This window comes from Varroa destructor, unplaced genomic scaffold (assembly GCF_002443255.2).
Source record: "Varroa destructor unplaced genomic scaffold, Vdes_3.0 BEIS01000005.1, whole genome shotgun sequence".
Classification (NCBI taxonomy): domain Eukaryota; kingdom Metazoa; phylum Arthropoda; class Arachnida; order Mesostigmata; family Varroidae; genus Varroa; species Varroa destructor.
In genome coordinates this window covers 1,609,855-1,635,735 of record NW_019211458.1, presented here as the reverse complement: position 1 = coordinate 1,635,735, position 25,881 = coordinate 1,609,855, and the positions used below count along the sequence as shown (strand labels likewise).

General features: G+C 40.1%; 1 protein-coding gene across 5 annotated transcripts in view; it reads right to left on the bottom strand.

The window, feature by feature from the left end:
- Positions 1–25,881, bottom strand: part of Gprk2 (G protein-coupled receptor kinase 2) — a 108,938-nt gene that overhangs the window by 61,541 nt on the left and 21,516 nt on the right. The gene's annotated exons all lie outside the window — the stretch shown is intronic.

Below are 25,881 nucleotides of genomic sequence, written 5' to 3'. Positions count from 1 at the left end.
AATGGTTTAACTACTGGACGTTATATATAAGAAATAGTAGACCAAGCTCATGAAAATATAGACATACTCTCGTTGCGTTTTTGCTATTTAACAACATTAAAAACGCTTCGCCCTTTCCAAAAAAAATTATCAGCCCTTGAAAAGCACGAGTTGATGCGGCATGATCTTTGTTTCCTTATTTAATCGCGACCGAGGGAGTCGAACATCGGCAAAAGCATACATACACTGAAAAACATGACCACATCGAGAGCTATAGAATGTGTGTGTTTCGTATAACTGAGCCTACATACAAACAATTTTCGACGGAAATAACAACTGTAACGTTAAGGGTAAAAATTGCCTGTATTAATTTACGTTAGATGAGTAAATATCAAAGGAGTTATTTACAAGGATATTTTGTCCTCTGATGTCGATATCTGAAGCTGTCGAGGCATGGAACGGCTAATAGAGTTTCCCGACCTTAAATGAATAATAGCTATTATCACCGATGCGTTTCCTTTCTTACGACGATAGCTTTTCAGGTACAGATTGGCGGACTCCAACTGAATCACTACTTTGTGTAAGTTCCCTTACACAATGTAGTGGCTCAGACGACAGGTAAGATGGTGTCTGCAGTTTGCCGACTCCATGGACACCATGCTAGCTTTCATGTGAATTTATTCCAATACACGCTCGTAAAAACGCAGGAGTGCTCAATAAATTTCCGATGCATGGTGCACTAATCCACCAGATACCTACTAATGATCGCTTCAAAGTATACAAAATGTCAATTGCAAAGTGCGACTCTGTAAGCTTCCAAGTTGCGATACTTGTAATTAATTCTTACAAGGCGCTGCCAGCGAGGCGTGTTGAGACTTCTGCTGCAACTAACGGGGCCCACATTTTCTCAGTTAACCGAGAGTACATACTTAAAGTAATCAAATTATGATTTTTTTCCTCTTCATTTTTGTTGAACGAAGTAATGAATATTAAATGTACGCAGCATTGGCCTGTTTGTTGCTTATGAGTGTAACACAAAAAAGCCCTGCCAAAATCGAGAGATTCGAGATAAAGCACTACGTAGAAGAGGCAAAATTTTACTAGGAAAGTGTCGGGTACCATTCTTGTGACGTCAAGAGGTAAGTATATTTAGTTTAGCATGCGTATGTCTCTTATAAGATATAAACCTCGACAATCGGCTGCTTAGCTGCGCGTTATATATCGAGAGCATCTATTTGCGTGTAAACGAAAATTGCGACAACCCACGACGTCCTCTAATCCTCTTATATGCAACCTCATCTCAACCAGAAGTGCATAACACACGAATAGAGTAATTCGGTGCTGCTGGTGATGACGGTAGCTGTCTCGTTTATACTGTTACTGTTGCTAGGTTAATTCACGTCTTTTTAGTAAAATACGCTCGCTCCTAACTAGTAACCATTCGGAACTGGAGAGAGGTCGTTTGAGTATACGTGTGCATCTTATATCGTCTTCAGGAAGCGCCACCGAACGGCGACTGAATAATTCCTCTCACTTCACCTCCCGCTCTTCTTCCCCGCCGCAGCCTCTTCAACTAATTTTAACGTTGTCGTGGTGGCGCTAGTGTTTGTAGTAGCGGGGGTCTTCGATTGTGGTGCTTGTGGTCATGGCTGAGTTGTGCTAGCGAAAAAGGCTCAAGTCCGCCGTTGTTGACAGCCTCTCCATCCCTTAGAATAGCGGGCGATGGCGGCTTAACGGGATATTTCACTACTAAGGGAATCACATTGTTTCTCGAGAGTAGGGGAACGTTGCCTGCAGCGAACCTGTTATCTGCACAGTCATGCATCCCCAGCAAGCCTCAATAATGTTCTTCCCACAGAACATAACCCTCTTCACATGAATTCATTATAAATGCTACTACATAGAGAAGTACTGCTCTGTCTCGTTTTAGGTAACAGCAGCTGCTTTTACCTCTATTATTAAGCATTCTTCTGCTTTAGCACATTATCCAATGATTAATCTAAAAAGTTTTATTCAGTTCCTTTCTCGTCATTAGAAAAGAGACAAAGCCCACTGAAACTGCTTGTAGAACAATTACGGTCTAGGAAAAGTCAGTTCAGTACGAGAATGAAAAAATCTAGAGGAAAACGTGTTTTCAATGATCACCCACTTTCCTATGATGTTTACTTCTTTTGCCTTTATGTCGATAATTTTGTTCTAGTTCGCCCGTTAATCTGTTTCATATAAATCACCGCGTCCCAGTAATTATTCTATTATCTTGCCACAGTTATCTAACCACCTCGTTTCAGATATTTGATTATAACTTACCAGTCACCTTTTTGCCCGACTGAAGTGGTCCCGTTTCGCATTCTAATTATCTCGATGTTTTATTATAATGAACTGTTTAATTTACTGGATTTACCGCGCTACCCGCGGTTATCTTGAGAAAAGCTTACCTCAGTTTCTAATATGTCCAAATGAACCGTACATTCGAATGTACATGGGGAACGGGGGTTTTATCGTTAGATATGCCCGAACGGGGTGAAAGCAAGATCCGCATACATTTCGAAAAAAAAAAAACGTATGCAAAATAATTCAAACCGTAGGATCAGATACGTGCAGCGTTATTATCTAAGCATTGAACGTTCGCTCTTAGTGTGTGACATTTTGACATATAATTGGCGCAGTATTTTTACGTCGCACTGTAATAGAGAACCATGTATCAAAAATCTATTCTATACATGTCGATGAGAATAGGAATTATCTTTTGCTGGGGGCTGGGGTACGCTTCACTGCCCTTCAACTATTTAGCTCAAATAGGCCAATTATTAAGCGTACAAATAAAATTCGTATCTAACAAATGGCTCGATTTTGATAGCCATTACGTCACTGAACGACCATTTGTGTCATTACATAAATAACCTAACTTAAAAATTAGCTTTTCCCACTAACAGTTTTCTCGCTCCGTTTCTCATGCGTATTTACCTTCCTACGAAAGCGTAGATATAGATTATGAAATTTATGGGGTTCATCGATGCCTAACTAGCTCGAACGAAGTGATGAACCTTATTTTGGCCGAGTGACGAAAAAATGAGTAACCAAACGAAGCTTCGTTAATCTACTGCCTGCTTAATAGCTCATATGGGCATTCACTTTAACCGTAGGACATTTAAACGTTACACTGTTCTTCCAACGCATCTCGAAGCGAGCTTCACCAATACCCTCTCGGCCAGAGCAGCTTAATCGAGATGTTGTATAGTCCATTAGCTCTGTTTCTGGGATATTAATAAAAGACAGTTTGTCTATATGCTTTTGTCCGATTTTTATAAGCTTACGTTTTCTGGCAAGCCTGCCGATTGGTAGTAATCGCTATTGCCAGAATTCCTAGTCAATCTCTTTTCAAATCTTCACGGCTGTCCCTGATGGCCTCTGTCGTGCTCCTTCACGTGGGCTCCAGGCCTATTCTTCAACTGTCTATACCACTCTAATCACAGGCGTAGTCATAGCCGCCGCCGCCATCTAGCGTCCCTTAGTTTCTATCACATATTCATTTCCATATTGTAGTCGTTCTCCATCATTTGTCACGAAGGCGAAAGCAGAGCTATTGTCATCATCACCAACATTGTCCTTATCCCTTGTGCATGCACGTTGTCGTTCATACATAATCTTGCATCCTTAGAGGGATTGTTAGATTTTTTGTCACATTTGGCTAAGACCACCACTTTCACCGCTGTGTCCGTCTTGTAAGCGGAGGCAAATGTCACCTTTAACACAATTAGGCCGCCTTGCTTCATAAAGCGAATGTGGATAGAACAAAATACCTGATGTCTTGGTATATCGTTATAAGCTTTTCCAAGCTTGTTTTCTTTTCTACCACGAGGAGCTCACCGCAGTGTCGCCATTAGTCTGTTCAATTTCATATGCGTAGCCTGAACACGTTACGTCTAATACAGTGACTATTAAAAATCAAAGCTCTTACCCAGTGCTTCTCGTCTGAAGCACTTGCCAAGCTATACAATGCAACATTTGTGCGACTTCGTCGACGTTTGCACTAGTCAACAATAATAGTCTGCGCTCATGTATGGCAACATTCGTTACGATAGGTAAATATATCGGTTTGCCCTCGTTTGAAATATTCGTAGCCTCAAAGGAGAACAAGTAGGAACATTCGACTACACACATAGAGGAATTTTTAAGGCAAAGGGAGCTTCAGTGACCACTGTTGAGCTTTTGCAGGCTAATGTATGCGGAATTCTAGCACAGTGTCCCATTTCTATGTTCACTATGTTGCAGCTTATGCAGAAGTCCACATGCCACTTGTAGCAATACGCACTTATTTCCCTTGTACCAACTTGACAATTCGTGTACGTTAACTTAAAATCTATCCACCGCATTCGTTATTCTTTGGAGCTTTCGTCTACTGTTTGAATGCCCTGATGACGGTTAACCTGACCCAACTTCAAAAAGCTACAACCACCATACAGCAAAGAAAGCTAGAGAAATAACACTGCCCAGAAACCGCATCGGGTTGTGAGGACATTCAACAACACAATCCCTCGAACATATTTATGTACTTACACGCTATGGTTAGCGTGGTTGCCATCAGCAACAGAGACGACATCAGTGGTCATCTAGACATCATCGCATTACATTCAATATACGGACTAGAGGTGCGGTCGCTTCCGGAAAATGTGCTGTTTCGAAGAAGACTGAATCCGTTCATACAAGACTGTTACGCATTAAATCAAAGCGTGAGGGTCCCACAAGGGCTGCATTAACGCAAGTCGCATACCGCATTCAATAGTCTACGCGCAGCGCCCTCTGTACTTTTCTTTCATTGACGGAAGCGTGACAACAGTTAGAGCAGTCCAGAGGCCAAGCGGTGCACAGCATAGGCCATTGTGTATGAGACACGGCGTATAACTCCCAACCGTGTGCAGTCGGTGATCATTATTTGCGACGGATCATGTTTTACTAACCCTCCAATGGCTGGTCTCTTGAAGACGCCAATTTGAGTCCATTCATTTTGTTGCAACATTAACTGATGACGCTAATGACACAGGCTTCCGTTGTTCGAAATAAAAGGCTCAGGAGCCTAAGCCTAAACCAAGACCCCCAAGCCTGTCTTCCTCTTCGCTCCCCTAAATCCCTCCCTCTGTCGCATTGCTTCCGCTATCACCTTTTCAGGACGTAAAACGTTATAAGCGTAGGAAAAAGCAGTCGTTATTCCGTCATACCCAGGATGATTACATCTTGCTTTCGTCCTATGGCGCTCCGTTATCTAAGACTCTCTGCTAAAATGTCGCTAACTCCTGTTTGTTGGCAGTTTGGCGCTATGCCAAACTTCACGTGTGCCAATTGGCTTCGCTTGGAAACACTAGCATGGTCCCAGCTCGTTCTATATTTATTGCATTAATTGGCGTTGAAGAATACATCATTCACCCCCCCCCCCCCCCGCCACCGCAATGTCTACTGACTACAGGAAGGATGCAGTATATTCAGCGAACGTTCGTCCTTCTGTCTTTGCGCTAGTACGCGCCACGCGCTATCTCCTTCGAGCCTAACCGTCACCTATTGCCACATTTATTCTATTGAAGAAGCCAAATCAGAATGGAACAATTGTACTACAGGTGACAACATCAACTCATCAAAAAGGGCAGTACTTCTCTTCAAGTCACTGTCATGCCGTGACTTCGACCAAAGCGAATATACCTTGACGTGGGAATTCCTTGTAAAGTAAATAAAGTGAGAGCTGCGGAACGAATCGTAAGCTGACAATAAAAAAAAATCAATGTACGAACATCGACTTCTGCCACAAGAGATTACTTGAACAATGACCACAATCATAGAATGGACTAAAGTACCTAAACTTAACTAAATATACTTTTTATATCAATAAAATTGAACGGTATTTAGAAATTAAGTTGGTAAGAAAAAAAAATTTTCCATCATATTTATTGTACAGTCTGTAGCGTAAATAATATCCGATACGAAGTCAGGTGAAGAATAATGTTAGCGCACTAATGATACACAACGGTGTCGTAGGTGCTGCCTTCATCGAAGCATATGGAAGTGCGCTATTGTACGTAGACGATCCTTTGTTGTTGTAATTGGGCAGGGTGGTTTCAGCTAGATAAATCTAGATCCATTATCTGTCCAATATCGATATTTTATCACGTCGTAATATTGCAAACATCGAAAGACATTTATTCAGGTAGGCAATTAATCGTATTATATAGCTAGTGTAGAAATCCTGCTGTGGTTTTATTTTTACTACGAATAAAAAAAATCTGTCAACTTGCACACACATTATAGGTGATGTTTGGCACCAGTTGAATTGTGCCGTTCCTTTTATTTACGTGAGATGATTTACCTTCGTTATCAAAGCTCAGACACAGATTGGGAATAAATTCTTTGATCTAAGCTGGATATAGAGCAAAATATGAGAAAAATAGAGTAGAGCCAGTAAATCGTATCGAAGAACGTCAGTAATAGAAATGGCTCGCTCCTTTATGCACTGGAGATGAGCCTTTTGAGCGCAACATTTGATGGTCAAGAGCTCAGCTAACAGATGCAAGTTTGAAGTAGTAGAATTTTTGCTGTGGAAGAAAGAGACCTGTTCACGCAGTTTCTAAGGGTCAAAGAAGAAGCAAACGAAATTTCTCAAACATCAAAAATCATTTCCGAAAGAAGATGCAACCTCATTCAGAGTGGTATCCTGCCTCGGACATTTTCTAGAAATAAAATTTCGTACACTTGTGAGCCCAGATTCAGTGGGTTTTCGATAAAACTCATTGTTACATTACGCATATATCACACGAAGTAAAAAATGTCGCGTTATGTGAGCAATCTATCGCTTAAGAACACTCGATTCCGCTATCCAACACTTTCGACATATATTTTCATCGAGTACTCTGAAAATAAAGTGAAGATGGCAATCAGTCAGCTTAATTTGATATTAGTTCCTATACAAGACTTTGTCCTGTTAATACTTGCACGCAGAGTAAAGAGCACGCTCTTTGCGTGTCACAAGAGGACGCCTCTGACGCTTTTTACTTCTCTCTGTATTCATCGCGCCCACGCCGCCGCCGCCGCCGCTGTTTTAACCTTTCTCAAGTCACGCATACACACAGAAACTACGCATATTTAGTACTAAGGTTCAACCCTAATCGTTTATACGTAGCCCTATAGAATCTGGTTGGTCGATTATTTACATAACGATATAACTATTCAGTAAGATGACCATTTGGTAACTTCACGCACGTGATTTAAAGCTAAATAGCGGACTTCAAGTGACAGAGGTTGATGAGTTTATCACACTCTCAGCAGTCTTTTATAATGAACGCGTACAGGTGGTAAGTAGAAAACACTATAACGAAAAATGATACAATCTAAGCGAATGTGAGACGTTTTTGCCTTAACTATTTCATGACCTGTTTTGCCGTGTTTTCGTAACTTGTACCTGATATGTAAGCAGATGAATAGTACGGCTGGCTATTCGTTAAACAATGGAATAGTGCATGAGCATTGTCAGAGGTTAGGTCTTTCCTCGGCGGAAGAGAGCGGATGCAAGTTTTTGTTAAGTACGAGCCAAAGATAGCCTGATCGTGCAGAAAATGCTGTCTACTGGCCTACTTCCTACAAACCTTTTTTTCGATGAACAGAACGTAAATACTCAAATGATCGACGCAGAAACGGTTCCGAAAAACGCTTAGCGTTGCTTGTCAATGAAGCCATCTTTCACATAAATTATTGCTGAAGTTTCTAAAAATGTCGTGTCGAGGGTAGCCATAAGGTAAATGAGCAGCTAGTAGGCCTCTAACATCTGATAAGTGAGTCACTAGCTAGCTTCAATAGCATTCAAAGTTGTCCCGAGCTCCCCAGAATGTACGCACTTCGTTCCTGTTTTTTTTTGTACTTCAGCTAGCTATTTCAGGCAAGGACCAGATCGATGTGTAAGCGGTACGGTAAGTTATTAATAACTGTTATTCTCAGTCTATGTAAAATGTTTTAGATAAATTGACAAGTTAATCATCTGTTCGTTTGAATGTCAAAACGTTGTTTGTAATTAGTGGATATTTATTAGATGTACCAGTGTCGTTCCAGGTGTAGGGACCTTATCATCGCACCAACCAATAATAAAGTTCTTGTCCTTGTCATTTGTGCCATTACGACAATGAGTAAGGACCGCAATGTCGATCCCCGTATAAAATAGAGCCCATTCGAGTCTGAAGCATAGGAGTGGCAGCATTTAATTGCTGAACATGCCTTTAATCTTATGCAAATCTTACAATTAGAAAGATCTGAGATTGTCTAATGCAGTGTTGTTGTGCCGTTGCGTCCAACTTAGTAGCTTTTCGTCATAGAAATCCTGAGATTTGTCACGACACGACATGCAACAAAAAAGATCAAAGAAAACGACCACCATTTGCTCGATGGCGGGTATCAAGACCATATGTTGCTCTTGTGCACGACGTTTCTGTTCGGACACGAATTCTATCCGAAGGCTATTTTTCTAGATACTACGAATGAGCATTGGATTGAATTTGCTAGGCGTTATATGTACGCTATTATCTTTCAAATTGCGCTGTTTTTTTTTTTTTTTTTTTTGGTATCTGCTAATGAAAGCCACAGCGTGTACCAATATATGCCCGGCTTTCGGCCAACTTCACGAACGATTAAGTTCAAATATGACCTATACCTCTGATGTGCTTAACACAACAGCCTACAAATCGACATTGATTTGTTCGGTGTTGATCGGATTATCGAGCAATTCAGAAGAGTTTTAATAAAAACACTTAATAAAAATTATGTTGTTTATCAAGTATATTTGCTGACTTAGTTCATAATGGGCTCTTGAGTCAAGTTTATCGTTTCAGGACCACCTAGTAATATATTCTGGATGACATATCTGTAGGATTTTTTAATTTTAAGATTTGATAGAGACTGAATTTCAATGATATGGTTTGCTACAAATGCCTTTTTTTGTCGGAATTCCCGGCGTAGCTGAACTAATAGTGGCTAATAATACGATACATTATGAAATTTACTTGCCTAAAATTTTAATGCATTTTCGCTGGCACCCTAACTGCAAAAGTTTCAACTTTAGAACGAACAACTCAGATTCAATTCCTGACAAAATGAACTTCTTAATGTATATCTCATATCTGTAGACGAACTTACTTGCGTCGTTAAATACGAGACGTTCCCTTCGCACACCATCACTGCTAATCAATGCTAATGAACGCTGGATTTTACTAGTTTATGAATTTTTGGTAAACCTTAGCCTCATTCCCTGATGCGTATTTGTCCCAAATCGTCGCACAACGATTTTTTATTTTTATTGTAATTAGAGCAGAAATTTTCCAGAAGCTCAAATAAGCCTTTTAGGGCAGTTTCCTTAGTGTGTGTGGTTTTTGCGATAGCAAATGACACGCAGTCGAAACCCCGATTCCAAGATTATAAGATTCCCCGATTATAAAAAGATTTGATTTTTTTTTTTTTTTTACCAATTGACACTTTACTATCATTATCTATCTTCGATTCAATAAACGAATCTTCTGAGCCTGAAGGTCACTGCTTTAACGGAAAACATCAAGTATATAATATCTCTTCCAGATGCTATGTTTCGGTTGGCTTAGTTAAGCGCAAAATACTTTGACAGTGGAGCTAAGAGCGACAAATCGGAGCATAGTTTAAGATAGCAAGGGGCCAAAAACAAACGTTAGAACGTCCCATAGAAAAACTTCGGAACCATTTTTGGAGTCGCTTTTACAAAAACGTGGCAGAACCTTTATAAAGTCTGCTTATCACAAGCGTAGGTCCCTTTTGCGCGCTGCACATCGTTTAATGCCGTTGGAGCTCGTAGCTCCACCTACGTGGATTAAGAAGATTGCTTAATTACCGGTAATCTATTTGTTTTTGTTATTATTTGTTGATAGCAGAAAATAATAAACGCTGGCCATTGACCGTTTGCAAGACATGAAACGTATTTTTCAATTACAGGGAAATGATACATCTGTCCTCAGTAGCTTTTAACAGTAGTTTTTTTCTCTAATGGTCCTCTTTTTCCTCTGTCCTTGACAGTATTGTAAGAAAATTATTTCGATTTTCTGTCAGCAAGCGGCTTAGTGCTATATCTTGGTTCCCAAATGCGTACATTTACCGCCAAAAAAAAAAACCGATAGAAATACCGATTTTTTTTATGGAACTTGATTAAATTACATGTACCCATATCATTAAAAAGACCTAACAAGAAACACTGAGAGTCGTCAAGCGTAGCACATACAGGTGTGTTGAGATATACGTTAATTGCAGTGCGTTTTTACCATAGAAAACAAATTAGTGATCGTTTTCGAAGGGACAATATCCTTAAAATTATTCTTTCGCTTGACCCAATCAGTTGATTACTGTTGTCAAACAAACTATTGGTAAGCGCTCGCATATGTCCCTTATTACTGACGATTACTATTCAATATTTTATACATTGGTTGATTGCATGACCAAATGATTCAGCTGAGCTTTCCGCACAAATGTTTTTGCTCACCTAATCGAAAATAATAACTATCCATATATAATGTAAGTTAGTTTAATATAATTCGAAAAGAAAGAAAGTGATGATAATTGACAATGATCACGAACGGTAAAACTGGTTAAGCAGGCTGAGTTGTTAACACTAGAAACAGGTAGAAAAAACAACATGATAAATTTATATCGCCAGAAGACAAATAGCTATTTGTCCAAGCCGGTTGTTGGTTTAGATTATTAGAATTATGAACCGGCAAGCCATTTTTACGGCAGCCATTGAATAATCAAGTAATAGACATGTTATAATTGCCGAAATGGAACTACCCGCACGTAAATGCTCGACTCATCGGGACGGAGAGCTTTTCCGGATTTAATAATCTGCGAAATATTCCTAATGGTCGTAGTAGCAATGAAAAGTCGTAGAGTTCGTTTGGGCACACCTTTCAACATTGATGCCAATCAACAAGTTACCATATACATATTAAAGTTTTCTTTCATTGTGTTTCGTGCCAGCACGGTGGATCGTAATAAATATGATCTTTATGTCACTTTTCCTGAGTATTTAATGGTTAATGAATCGTGTTGATATTTTTTCCGCTATTTCCCTATAGACTATATCACGCCAGCAACAGCTACCGAACTGCACTCATTATATGTATGTATATATATATGCAGCTTCGTGAACATCAGTCGTGTTACTTCGGAGCTAGCTTGCGCGGCGGCGAACTGCGACTACGATACGGTAGGACTGATTGCTCACGGTATTTAGGTCGTTTAGAGATTGAACTCACCGATACCACCGTCTAGCGTCGAAGAAAAGGGCAAAATAGAATAACTCATACAAATGGCGCTGCATCTAGCAGGCAGGTGGCACTCTATTTCACTTCAGATCAAAAAGGGGAATATAACATTGTAGGTCTCTTTTAGCACGAAACACAGCGACCGGGACGCGCAGCAACAAAATCGGAGGGCAACAGAATGAAGACCAGTGAAGAATTGACTGATCCTTCTGTTAAATTTAGATGATCGCACTAATCGCTTGTTACATGTCAGCAACCTGTTTCAATATACAATTTTCAACTTGAGTCGATACACTGGAAGATTTTATTAAAAACAAAAACAGAATTTGTTTCATTGAAAAGAGACATGTTCTTTTTATCAAGTACTACCCGTTCACAAAAATACTACCTATATAGCCAGTTTCGGACGGCTTTGTTTTCAATCGGGCTCATTAACTGTCGCAATACAAATGGATGGGCCGGCTTTGGCCATGATTCACTTACTTTTTACTGAAGCTAACCAGTATTATGTGTAAATATTGCCTCGGCTGTCCTTGAACGGTGGAGCCATAATTGCTATTTCAGTCTGCACCGGCGTCGTTAGACGCATGTATACAGATCCAGCATGTGCTACATCTAGCTGATTATATATGTCGATATGGCGCAGACGTACGAAGGCAGGTACAGAACGAAACATGCCACACGTCCCTTCGCGGAGCGAGTATTAAGAAATGGCATTATTCCGTTTGGCTTATTCAACTATCTCATTACGTAAATGTATGACTGAGTACTTTTGACGACGCAAGGAGCATCCGCTAGTGGGGAGGTAGGAATTATAGTAACTTTTTTTTTGCCGGCCTAGCCGATAGGTTTCGGCCCCATTGATCGATTTTATCACGGCTTTATCAGTGGGACCTCACATCCATTTATTTCTGCACAGTTCCCCACATCTATTTCCTTGGACAGAAGCCTCAGAATGCCTCTCCAGTCGTAAAAAAATAGAAAATAAATACAATAAATCTTCGCGTTAACGCTAAAACGAACGCATATGGGCTTTAGGAAATTCATAATCATACTATCCGCTCCTCTTATTGCTATTGTTGCTTATCAAAGGTAGAAGTTAGCGGCAATGAGCAGCGTCATGACGCGCAACGTTTACAGCAGTGTAGCGCCGCTTCGTTCATATCTCTTCGCCCGTATGGTGACACGCGAAGATCTTTAGCGACAACAGTTGCTACATCAGCAGTAATAGCGGCAGTGGTATTACGGAAGCGTTTGACGCGACGTGCGCTATTTTATTTTTGTTAACTTATTCGTGTTTGACCGCTTCAGTCCACTGAAAAAGACGACCACGGTCGAGTGTCTCGAGCGACGAACTCGTACTTTGTGCCACGTTAAAGCGCCGGAGACACAGTTTGATGTCGTAACATTATCATCGAGGGTACTCCTTAAATTTGGAGGCTTTCGAAGGTTATCGACATTTTTCCTATGATCGCCCTACTGGCATCAGACGTGTTGGTGTTGAAAACAAAGATCAAACTCGTAGGCCAAATAGTGTCCAGTCGAAGCAAAAATCTTTAAAGAGCAGTATGTACCCCGCGTCCCGACATAACAACGCACAGTGGAGGGATCGGACTCTCAGAATAGCATAATAGGGAAATAGGGACACAAAGTAGGATTGCTCTGAAACAGCGCACTTCAGTACTAACTATTGAAAATGGTTTTAGAAATCACTACCTAAATCGTCCAACACTCGCAGCACGTCATTGATAAATACTATTTAGTAGTTATCAATTGCAGCTATAAATAATATCTATATGGATTTAAATTATGATACACAAAGGCCTTTTTCAGCAAATCGTGTCACAGGAAATTGTGCTATTTAATGGTTGGAAATTACCTTTCTTGTTCCACATAACGAACATAAGCAGCTAGTTACTTTAGTTGGCGGTAATAGAACATTTATATTGTTACCGTTTTTTATTCAATATACCTGTCCATAATCTCGAAAAGCGTATGTTTGAACGAGAGATTTGTGTAATTCGAAAATGGTTTTAAAGGGCGACGAAACGGACAGAGACATTATAGAAAATGTGCGTTGGAGAAAATAGGAAGTCAACGGAAAACCGTAATGGATAAATGAGATTAAGAAATGTTATTATCCAAATGTGTTATGTTATTATCCACTTAAACAGGGTAAACTACAGTCAGATGTCGATACATCCTTGACTGAGATACTGGCAAGCAGAACGTAGGGGCATTGTTTACCCCTTTCAATATGTTATCGTTCGTTATCGGCCTCCTACATATGGTCAGTCAGTGATGTTCTACGAAAAATGTAGATGCAATTCAAATTTCGCGCCATAAGTAAATACCTCATAATTTTAGTAGAAGAAAACAGTAAAGTAACACAGTCTCGGCTAAGCAAAGATCGCCGACGTCATCCGAAGTTAAATGCTTTGTTGTTTCCTTATGTGAATTGCGGTTATAAGAACGCCTTTCCTAACAAGCTTCAAAGTTTGCCTCAAGGTCTATAGGCGTCATAAATTACCAATATGTGATATGAAAATATGTATAAAGCGTTTTTAGAGAAATGCTTGCAAAATTGAAATGGCAACAATTACTCGCCACCTCCTTACGAATCAAAGTAGGTTAGAATAGTTACGGATGTAATAGGTAGATTTAGCATAATGTGAATGTACATTTTCAGGGCAAATCTATTTCAGAAAGGTAGAGTATGATACCAGTGCACAAATCGGTAGCCTAACTCATCAATTGTAATTGTTAAACACTTTTCCTAGAGCATTTTAAGTAGAATAGTTGAATGTAAAATGTTTATGTACAAACAAGCTGAAATGTTTTTGCCACAGATAGACTTTGTCTGCTTTAATCCAGTAGGCATATTTGCTAATCGAGTGAGTCTTAAACATAATATCCTAACTTTGGTCGTCCGACTTGCTTGAAACAATGTGCATTAACAACATAATTAATAGACACTTTCGTCCGTACTTGCAACCTATAAGGATCGAATACCCTCTGAAGCTTGAGCGCAAATCACTCTTGGCTTAGTAAGACGCTGATATACCGCAAATCTTAGAAAAGTAAAACTGAACGAAGCTAACTAGAACAGAAAACAAACATGCTGAAAGTATTATGTGTAAATATGCCGTGTGCCCCACTATATCTTTGGCTATAGTTTTTATCATTGTGTTGCTTCAAGATATTCGCTCATATAAATTGGTGGTAGCCGTGACGATAGCCGTGCAATGGCCGCACCCCATAAAATCGTTTTCTGCGTCATCCCATGCGACGTCTTGGCCCGCTGCCCCGTACTCTATGGCTTTTTGATGTGCGAGTATCGGGGTCCACATGGGTTCTCTTTGCAGAATAACCTGGCGACCCTCCGAAGGAACGACGCAGCAATTGTTACCTAGAAAAGGCCTCTTCTTCCCTTCATAAAGAGCGACTTGTTCTTCCATCATCATCATCATTATCATCATCGACAACAACAACAACAGCAATATATAGCGCTACCTTTTTGCTTCGTTTAAAGATGGTGAGGGCAATGAAGCACAATAAAAGTGTCCAGGAGCAGAAGTTTCTGAATCGAGACGTTGGGTGACATTCAGTTGCGCAGGATCAACAAACACTGCTTTTCTATTTTGAGCTCAAAACCTCGAACATCAACTAGGCAGACGCAAATGACGTGTACCAACGCGGTGTTTTCAAACAATTTCGCTCCACTTACTTTCGACAATGATATTTTATCAGCAGAAAAAAGGGGGTTATATGCAATAAATAATGATAGTTAATGCTTATATAGAAGGTATATACTATTTACTTATATACTATAGGTATTTGTGTTCTCATTGACGAAACAAATAGCCCCGTGAAGTTTTAAGTGAAGTAAATCGATGGAACACCTTCTTGAAGCTGAATGAATCCACAAGCTTTCAATATCGATTCCCTTTAAGATTTATTTGCCCGTGGCCAGAAACCGCCTTAATTTGCTTCGCTACTATGATCCCCGTTTATTCTCTCAAGAACGGTACTTTCGGTTTCTTAAGTCAGCCATATTCCTTTCACTGAGATATAATCTTTCCGAATCATTCTTCTTCATTGGCTTCCTGTTTCATTTGACAAACCCTTATTATCTTTACATGGTACCTGAAGGTAGCTTTTAATGAAGTCTAATGTTCACAGTTGATCCGGGCCTCGTAGCCAGAATTTAATGCATATATTTCACGTTATTCATATAAACGACTATGCCCTAAAATTTTAGGATAGAGTGAGGCAAAGAAAGGCGCGCATTCGAGCTTGCGTGACCTAATTGAGTAAGCTTTACAGGGTCAATGACAGCTATCCGAAAAAAGGGTTTCTCTGAACTATTAGTAAAGCGTAAAAACTTACGGAGCACTCTTTAGAGAATTCTAAACAGCATCACCTTAGCAGACAGAGTATAAAATATGATCTCCAACAGTTATAATAATAGGTCGACCCAGTAAGTGACGTCGAAGGCTTTGCAAATCAAGGTATGTCAGTCAAACGACGACCTTGGCTCCACAAAAAATTGAAGATTAGGAACATTTTCGAAATACAGTTCTAGTCACAGTATCGACCATTTGAAATAATAACGTCTCCTATATCGTTCTACATTGTTATCTTTAAAGTTCCCATCGAAAAATATCTTTAGATATAGCATTTGATTTTCTAGATACCGCAAAGTATCTTAACCAGTCAGCTTTCTCTATACTTGGTTGGCTTTGTAGCTGTAGCACATGAAACGCGATAAATTTGTTTAACAAATACCTTTCCTTTCCAGGCTAAAAAAAAGCAGGAAAAGTTACCCTTTTTTTTTTTATAATATTCCAATTGGTTTTCTTACAAAAGAGCGATGCTTGCTGGTAAACCGTAAAAAGATTTTATATAGAGAAACAAATTTAACCATGTCGATACTCGCTAAAAATTCTCGCCTAAAATCAAAACTGTTTACTCAGTCTAAACGCTAAGCCAATTTCCGTATTCGTCCTGGCCAGTGCGACTTCGAAGTGTCCAGTGAGGCTTTTCCAAGTAGTGCTCACCGACCTAGAGCTACCTGTACTTTAGATACTGTAGATTCTATACGGTAGATGTAATTTTTAGCTGGGACATTTTCATTTTTTAGGGACGCAGCGGCTTGGTTAAACCATTGGCGAATGAAGTGAAGAGTCCAACTGAAGGGGTGAGCGTTGCTGCCCTTCAGACGAACAATTTCTTAGCATATCAGGGTATAATAAATATCATTAACCGTTTTAGTTCCCATAATTGCCTTCATCTTCGGCGCCGTATTCTATGCTCCGTGCTCATTAAGCATTTCTACAAAGTTCTCCTTGAGGCAGAATAACTATGACTTGCCCACCCAATTGCTACTTTGTACCAAGTTTAAACCATGTTGCCATCTCTACTTGCCTCGAAACATGCATTAGCGACCAACAACAAAAAAAAAAATCAGTAGTTGCCGTCGGAAGCTCAGACCGAAGGTTCATCTACGGTATTATACAATACAAGCGCATCGGGTCTTTTGCACTCAACATGGCAGACGATCATATTAAACTCGACTGTTATACTGTAAAATCCGTATACGTATTAAATGAATAGTTCGCGTTTTTTCGACCACACGTTTTTGACTTAGTTTGTCACTCCTTTATAGTTAAAAAGGCGCTCACGTTTCCTATTTGGGAAAAATCAACGAGGAAGCAGACAGAACAGAACAATCGCCTTTGTTTAGATGAGAATGAGAGAACTAACTGGTCGGGTTCCACGCTAGACAAAGTCGGAATGTCTAAATGTCAAGAACCTAAAGCGTCTGTTGAGACTGCACGTCTGGTTACATTCTCTGTACAATAAATCAACATAAACAGAAGCTTTATAGCTGATATTTTTTCATTTTCTAAAGCATACAATGCTGTAGGGTGTGTACTTCTAACGCCAAAGCACTATTTAACACCCGTTCAATGATTAACTCTTTCAACACAATAGTCACGACAGAACATCTGAAGTGTTGTTGAACTTATGCTAGAAAGCAAAACATTAGATACTCCGAAATGGCTAATAATATTATCGATCACCGAAATGAGCTCCCTGGAACAAGGTGTTCCGTTTTAGCATAGCCTTAACAATTTTTGTATAGGCGAAAACATAGCACGATAAAATGTCCCCTAAGTTAACGCTGACCAAAACAATTGGTTCATTTTTAAAAAAAAAAAAAAAGAATGATTTTGAAGGCCGCACGTCGCAAACGTGTACAGCTGATACGCATAGCTACAGCATTGGCTGTTATCGATGCTGAATCCAAAATCGTAGCTTGTAATGTATAGTAGAAAGTACACAGTATGAGTACGGTGATGCGACAATCGAGGCTGAGCAAGCTTCGGACATTTTACTGCAGAGAATTGAAGGTGAAGAAATGACCTAATGCACCGAAGTGCCACAGCAAATAATCGAAAGTTCTCATCAATTATTATATCGAGTCACTTCGCGCTGGAGAATTATAAAGCGTTTAAAACGGTAGTACCCAACCAATGTTTTCAGAGCCGCTTAATCTGTCTCGCTTGAAAACATCATTGATATCACTCTTAATTAACGATAAAAAAAAACCGCTATAAACATTTACTAGGAAAGCCGATAGTTGCCCAATACACACATGCACGTACATCTGTGTCAGTCGTTATCATAGTATCCTTCTACAATATTTACCGCTCACCTGGAAGGCACAGAGAACTTACTACATTTATTTAGGTCTTTTGCATATACACCAAGTCACAATGCAAAGTTGCATTTATTTTATAGTCAACATCGGTAGCCTATTGGTATTGTAAGTTATATATATATTCAATCGTAAATATATTGAGGTTACTATTACAGTTTGTGTTGGAAAGAAAGTTGTTGCAGCTCAATCGAAATTCTGTCAAACCGAACGAAGCTAAAGAAAGAGACAACGGAGAGTCAACTTTGATTGCATCATTGTAATATCCGTGATTATTTTCTTCCTTATCTGCATCATCATCAAGAGCCCTTTTCACACCACCGGTGCAGTTAAGCAACAAGTGCCTGCTCTTCGCTTCATCATCGTCTATATTAGAATCATTGCCTTCTGCAAATGTGTCTGCATTGGCAATCTGAAGGCCGTGCATCATTGCCTTACGTGACCGGCGATTAAGCCTACTAACAGCCTATGTTCAACCGAAATCAACAAACGTATTGGTGAAGAAACTTGTCAGTAGATTCGAAGCGATACCTTCGCATTCTGCCTCTCTTATTTTCGTTGCCACTAGCTTCCGCCTCGACCAGCCGAACTCGACCTGCACTGCTTGTAAACGCGCTCGCGGATTTTCGTTGCTGGGTGGTCAGTCACCTTGACACTGACCTTCCTAGGTTATGAAGGGAGTTTGTTTATCGATATTTTTGCGCTGTAATCAGCCGTTGGGTAAAGTTTCAGAGAGCGCAGACCTCAGTGCTCACATACGGACCGCAATGGACCATTACTGTCTAAGTTACACCTGCATGGATTGTTAAACATTATACTCCGTCGCGCCGCCTAGATATAAACTAGCTTCTGGAATACACCCACGAGATTGTTCCTGTCCTGAATGCCGTGACTTACGGTTACGATTGATATTCGCATCTGGTTGAAATGTTACAGTCTACAGTACAGCCTTACCGTCCCGTCTGGAAGCATATGCCGTGATTCAGCTATATTTGTAACCTTGTTCGGAAGGCCCAGATGGCTTTCGGGCTTGAGCGAGATGCCACGCGAGTCCTACGCTTTGGCTTTCATTTCTAAGACGATCCGTCGAAAAATGCATGCATCACAAAGACAATAATACCTTGAACAGCTAGAGACCCCTTTGATCGCTGATGCAGAAGGTCAACAATACAAGTAGCTAAAGCAGCACGGCAACTTAGTGACATGCCCGATTGGTTTTTTGGCCTTCATAAATCACTTCTCGGAGATGTTTATGTCAAGATATACGCTACCAGGCGCCATGCCCTTTTTTCGCCGTGGCTTAAAAAAAGGAGAGTTCAGCACAACACGATATGCTTCAATGAGGCTTCTCGGTGTAGGAACTAACACAATGTCTTGGGAATCTGCGCAACCAGCATGCCCCGAATCCCTATAGGGTCTTCAGTGAGTGTCCTAAATGTGCCCTTGTCCTGCCTCCATGCTAAAGGGCACGACACGATAAATGTTTACATGCTGGTACGCTTCCAGCCTAGTGACGAGATGTTACCCATTCAGTGACTTGTAAAATAAAATAGGCTACCCAACTGCGTCGTAGTCATAGCGAGGATTAGAAAAGAAGCGTTTGCTTTAATTTGCTTCCTAACTTGCTAACCAAGAGGCTTAACAGCAACTTAAAAAATCTATGCGCCATCCTAACGGCCGAAATCTGCTGTACGCCATATTCATCCACTTCAAAGCAGTCCTCAACTTAGCGCTCAGGGACAAGGTCTTGCTTACGCTAAATAATAATAATAATTATTATTATTATTATATAAATAAGCAATAAATAAATAAATATGCCTATGAGTGTGCTCAACATTTTTGCTCTGATTCTTCAGCAGGGCAGAACAAGCATCGACGAACTCTCGCTCTTCTCACGGGCAACTGACGTGGCTAAAAGGGACAACCCAAGCCAACTCTTACCTCCATCTTGTGAAGAGCTTTTCTGATCAAATAAGAGGATCATCGAACTCAATCGAGGTCGTCTTGCGTGCAGACGACTTTATTATATACAGTTCGAACAGGTTTATAATGCAGCGAGCTCTAGCCCGGTTCCACGGGGCTCAGTGGCAGTGTTGGCCGCAGGAACGATTAAATCACGTCGTGGGTTGTTGCTCGCAATCGCTTTTAGTTTGTTCGACCTAAAAGTAGGTCCGATTACAATTTATGAAATATGCGTCATTCGGAAAGGTGTCACAGCGGAGAACGTCGAGCAATTGACCTGCATCATCCTTTCTTTAGAACATCCAGAAAAATCTCTGTAATTGGTGTTATAAACTCAACGAGACTAGTATAACCCAGATTATGTAACATTTCAAATAACATTGCAATATTGTTGTTGACCTGTACTTATGAACGATAAAATGAAATTTTATCGATTGATTTTTTTTTTTTTTGTTTTTACTACGCTCAAGTGTAAGTTCCACATATCTGAAGTGTGGAAGCGGTCTTGGCTGTTAAAGATATGTAAAACTTCTTTACGTTGTTCCCACAACTATTCGGATAGCTAAGAGCCATATCAATATCAACAATTTAGTACACATTAACGCCGCGTCCGTCCATTGATGGCGTAAATGATTTTTCCGCTACAGGGGGTAGTGTACTAGCATATTCAGGCAAACAAATTTGGTCTCATTTTTTTTATCATATTTGTTAGGCGCACGTCGTTCGTGTACCATACAAAGTAAACTGCAGAGCCATAAGACATGTACGAGTACCAGAATTAAGCAGTATGGGTATTTCATATGTCGCTGATGTATTTTATAACTGTCTTCCGAGCTGGTTTGGACGCGTCGTTCTTTCGAGGAAAAGCCTTTGTCCTTCGTTCTGCAAAGCTCCTTACCAAAAGTTCACCTATTGCTAGTGGGTGCAAATGCAGTGTGCCTAAAAATCGCTTCCGAGTTTTAGGACCGGTGTGGCCGTTAGACGTTCCATTAAACTATCTAAGTGAATCCAACAAGCCTGGTGTGCTAAGGACATTTTACATTGCCTATGTGGCTGCATCGTTAGCCACCGCTTCACCCAAAACACGTCGCAACGGATTCTATAGTTTAGAAAAATAGTTTACGTTTTCCTTTGTGCATTCACGAGCAGAGGGGTACATTTGATTGGAATACTAGGTCGTCTGTGATTCTCTAGTTTGTATTTGTCTCTGCTATTTAAGTCTGCTTTGTCGAGACTTAAACTATAAATAGTATCGTTGAATTGAACCTTGTAAGAACTGCGGTCCGAAGTCCATTTTGGTAATAGTGGGCATTTGTTAGCTATCGTATAATATCGCGACAGACAGACCATTCTCAAGATAACAACGCTTGAACGAACGATCTCTTAATAATTTACGTAATAGTACGACACAAAAGCTCTTCGACGGGTGCGAACACGTTTCGTACGTGCGTTCCCTATGGAAATGAACGCTGTTGCAAAGACGATTAGATCTATATAGTTTAATAAAGTTGAATTACGGTCATAAACGCTCCCATCGATGTTAGTTACTAAGTGCTGGGAGCCAGCTGTCAAGCACAGTGCCTAACGACGATGCTGGGTATATGAACTAGAATCAATTAGGGATACAGCTCAACGATGACGTGTACGTCGGCACAACTGAATCAGTTTCATTGGACATTTTCAAAAGTGTGCAGATTTGACCCAACTATACGTCGAGACCCAGATATATTTTGACGTAAGAGAGCATTAATACGAGCCTGCAATTTTAGGAGAACAACAACAAGCTCGTTGATGGAAACATTGTAGCAATGCTAACACCACCGTTACGACGATCGCTATGTAACATCACAGTTAAGCTATGGATAAATAGCATACGAGTAGTCAATATGGACGTCAACGATTTGGATTTAACACGCGATTATTATGATTTATATATTTTGAACTAAAAAGTTTCTGCGGTCACCTGAACTAATTCAAGTCTGATTTATACGTCAACAGGGAAGTTAAGTAAACTTTAAGTAGTGTCAGGTGTCCAGCTAACGTTATCATTAATTGACACCTGCGCATCAATGCCAAACGCAAAAGTAGTTGAACAGTCTGATCTGCCATTAATGGAGACACCCAGCTACATATGTATAACCGGCGAAAAAAAAGCTCACAACTAAGTCAAGTGTACAATCAAAAATCAGCTGTGAGATTAAAGTTACGTATTGATATAGTTAGAGAAGACGAAAGCCTAGATAGGGATATTCAATTTGAGGTAATCTATTTAGCGCACCTATGTTTAGATTCTAGATTTAGAGCGGCGAGATTATATAGGCATATGCTGACGGGTTTATAGGTAACGTATATGTAAACGTCCATGTTGCTCGTATGGTTAATGAAAAAGGGAATATGCAGCCATATATTTTATGGCCCACTCACATTGATTACAACTATGTAGAACAGGGAAAGCAAATTAAATAGCAACAATATCATACTTCATTCTACAGTAGCGTGACTACCAGCAGCCGTTCACTATGACACCTCTGGTTTTGGATAGAGAAACGGGACTCTGGGAAGAAAGCTATCAAGAATCAGCGTTGGTTTGTTTTCGGCCGAGCAGATCTCCGAAAGACATACATTTGTAGGGTGGCGCGTCCAAATGGAGAATGTTCGTTATCAAGACTCCATCTAGACAAAGGTATATGTCTCAAAGACATGTTTCATGTATGTGGGAAGTGTGATCTGTTCGTTTAATCGGCATAAATCTTTAATCCATGGATCACTTTTTAATAGTAGCTGTACATCGATCAGTGTGAATTCGTTAAAATCTCATTGAAACAGGCTACTAAAAAAAATTCTATGGAATCCAAGTGCGGACTGATCGTAGGCTAAAAGTATCAAAAATGCAACAAGTCCAAACAGCCAAAAAGTATAAAAGATGCAAAGGGGTTTAGAAGGTCTCAACAGGACTAACCGTTGAATATTATCTAGATGAGATTTATATATGCGTGTTATAATATGGAAAGGGTCTCAGCATTAGGATACCAACCATGATTTTCTGGTAGAGGCAGCCGAAGAACTTCTCTTAACAGGACTATCAATAGCTGTTATTAAACTTTCTCAACAATTTCCTCTCTCAACCAATATCTGTTGTAATACTGTTTTAGTGATTGTGCCAAAACGAGATTGTTTTAAATTAGTAGCAGTACAAATGTCTATGACGGCTAATTTCAAGTTTGATTTTTTTAAGGGCCGATTCAAAACCGAAACACAATCATTTAGTATATCAGGCCACTGTCTTAATTTAAGGAAATTAATACAGCACTGCAATAATGAAGCTTCCAGGTTACCGCGCCCTCCACGTTTTGTACATATCAAGAAAGGTAGAAAATGCTTCTGATTACTAAGCCAAGTTGGTATTTACTTGAAAAAAGATAAATTACTTAAATTTCACGTGGTCTTCTTCACGCATCCTGTTTCTTACCACTCTTGACGCGTGTCATAGCCAACACTATGGGACTTTTTCGTTTTAAGCTGTGGCCTCCCTATCTCGTCGTAGTTCGTATTTAACACTGTTCGCCGCCGCTGCCACTGCTAGTTGTCCCAAGCATAAGTTGTTTTGCGCCCTCCGTCGCTCCATCATCTGCCGTTCTTTGCTTTGTAGGTTAACTGCTGAAAAAAACTATCCGTAATGTTTTCTGGCCTCGTTCGTCGAGCGCCGAGCAATCAACAGCGGTGAGCTTCTGTTCCAGTGGCAGAAGGCATCACTGAACACTGTCAGCTTTTGCTAAGGTCCGTGGCTACTCAATTTAAATTACCTTGCCTACGACTTCATCCTCCTCCCTTTCTTCGTTCACTGGCGGCGACGTTTAAGCCATCACTGGAGCCCCTACAGGTCGACAAATACCACCACTAGTGCCCACCTCAATCACAATAGTCTCATCAGAGAAGCCGCAGCGACAGCAGCGCCAAGATCAAAAGCTCGCCATAGCCGCACTGTCAAACTGACTTCGTAGTAAAAGAAGCAGGAAAAATTGCCGGTGCTTTCCTCTTGTGTATATTTTACTTACAGAAAACATAATGCGCCAGAAACGCCATTTGCAGTTTTTATGAAACCCAAACAGAACTTTTTAGAGGAGAAACACCCTCTAAATAATGCTACCTTTATAATAATTCCATTGGTCCTACTTATTTACTCATGGTAAGGAAACGGTGTTGAAAAAATAAAAAGTTCGTAATTGACAAAATCAGTGGTGACATTTTTACCGAAGTCAAGTTTGCGGGACAATATTGACCTGAGTGTATAACTGAAAAAGAATAGATAATAGTTGTAACCGTCGTTCCTTTGACATGTATTAAAGAGACTTCGACACTTATTATTCGTTGTGCTATTTCAATGTACCAGCTGTGAAGATAGATTTCAGAGTCCATGCGGTTCAGGCTCAAAAACTTTAAGTAAAATTAAAAGGAACAGTACTGCAAACTTGATGTTGTACCTTTCGCTCGATTCCATTCTAGAGTTTGGCTTCTAGAGGGCGGCAAGGAAATTGCTGTAAGAAAAGGAGTTCAATAACAGACAACAAGCTGAATCGAGAAAGATATCAATGGTGTTTACGTTCGTTTGTATTATGCTTATACTAAAACAACAATTGGCACTTTAACAAACACTCGTACACGTACATGCACATTTGGTTGCCGCCTTCAAATATCAGTCGCGGAAGGAATCCAAAACTATTATCCTAGCTTATATTTTACTACAAAACAACTTTCTGTTTTCAGTGAACGAAGCTTCCAAATGAAAGACGGCTTTGGCATAAAAATCTGTCCATCAATAATTAGTCTCTCTGTTCTTCTGCCTCTCAAGTTTCTCCAGCTTTTTGTACTCTCTGCCCTCGACAAAACTTTACCATTACTTCAAAAACGAGTTCACTAGTGGCTCGGTACTACACTAAACGAGAAGATCTCATTATATCAAAAACCAGTCTGTTTACCAGAACTATTGAGCTTATGAAGACGTCGGACGCAGCACCCTTCAATTGGATGCCTTTTTTTGTCGCTTTATTGTTTCATGATCATCTTGAAATTTTCTGAAGTCCATTAGAGCTCTTTAGTCTTTTCGTTATTTTATTTTTATTCTCAACTTAAACCTTTCTGTTTGTTTTTGATTTTCTTTTTCAGATCTCCAAATTTCTCATTCATTCATCCAGTGGTCTTCTGTTCAGATTTCCAGCCATCTTCTACGGTTCGTCCCCTTTATCTTCCCCCACTCTGCACACGCTGCCCCCGTTTCCCTCTCCCTATATATTTTTCGGCCTCTTGTACGTGCTTAGCACACCTTTGGCACTTCCTTCCACTCAGTGGTTGATTAAATAGATACTAGACATCAGCAAAGCCATTTCATACGGTGGCATGCATTCGGCACCTCTACTCTTCGGATTCTGGAGCCATACAATGCAGTTCATCCGACGCTTCATCTGTCTCCAAGCAAGCTAGAATCAGGTAAACGTAGGAGGAAGCCTACGTCATCATAATAGGACATATAAACACCATGAAAGGGGCCGTTTTTCGAAAAGGACGGTCGTTAACGCACATCTTTCCTCGACGCTTTCGCATTCATCCATTGCCAGTTCAGTCTATAGACGCCTAGTGTCACTGCTGCTCATCATTTATGTACCAGCGAAGTAGGATTTTGTGTTACAACTCATAATATTTAGATATTTTATATTTGAACGTCTCCACGCTATTAAGAATACCTGTTTTCAACCCCAGTCGAAAGATTTCTCAACCTTGTTTATAATAAAAGTACGAAAGACGTGGCATCAAATGGTTTGCCCTATAATTAATCTGTGTTCGTTTCACTATATAAAAAATAGCTTTCTATTAATTTGTAATATATAATATATTTATCTGCCCCTGTCCTAGCTC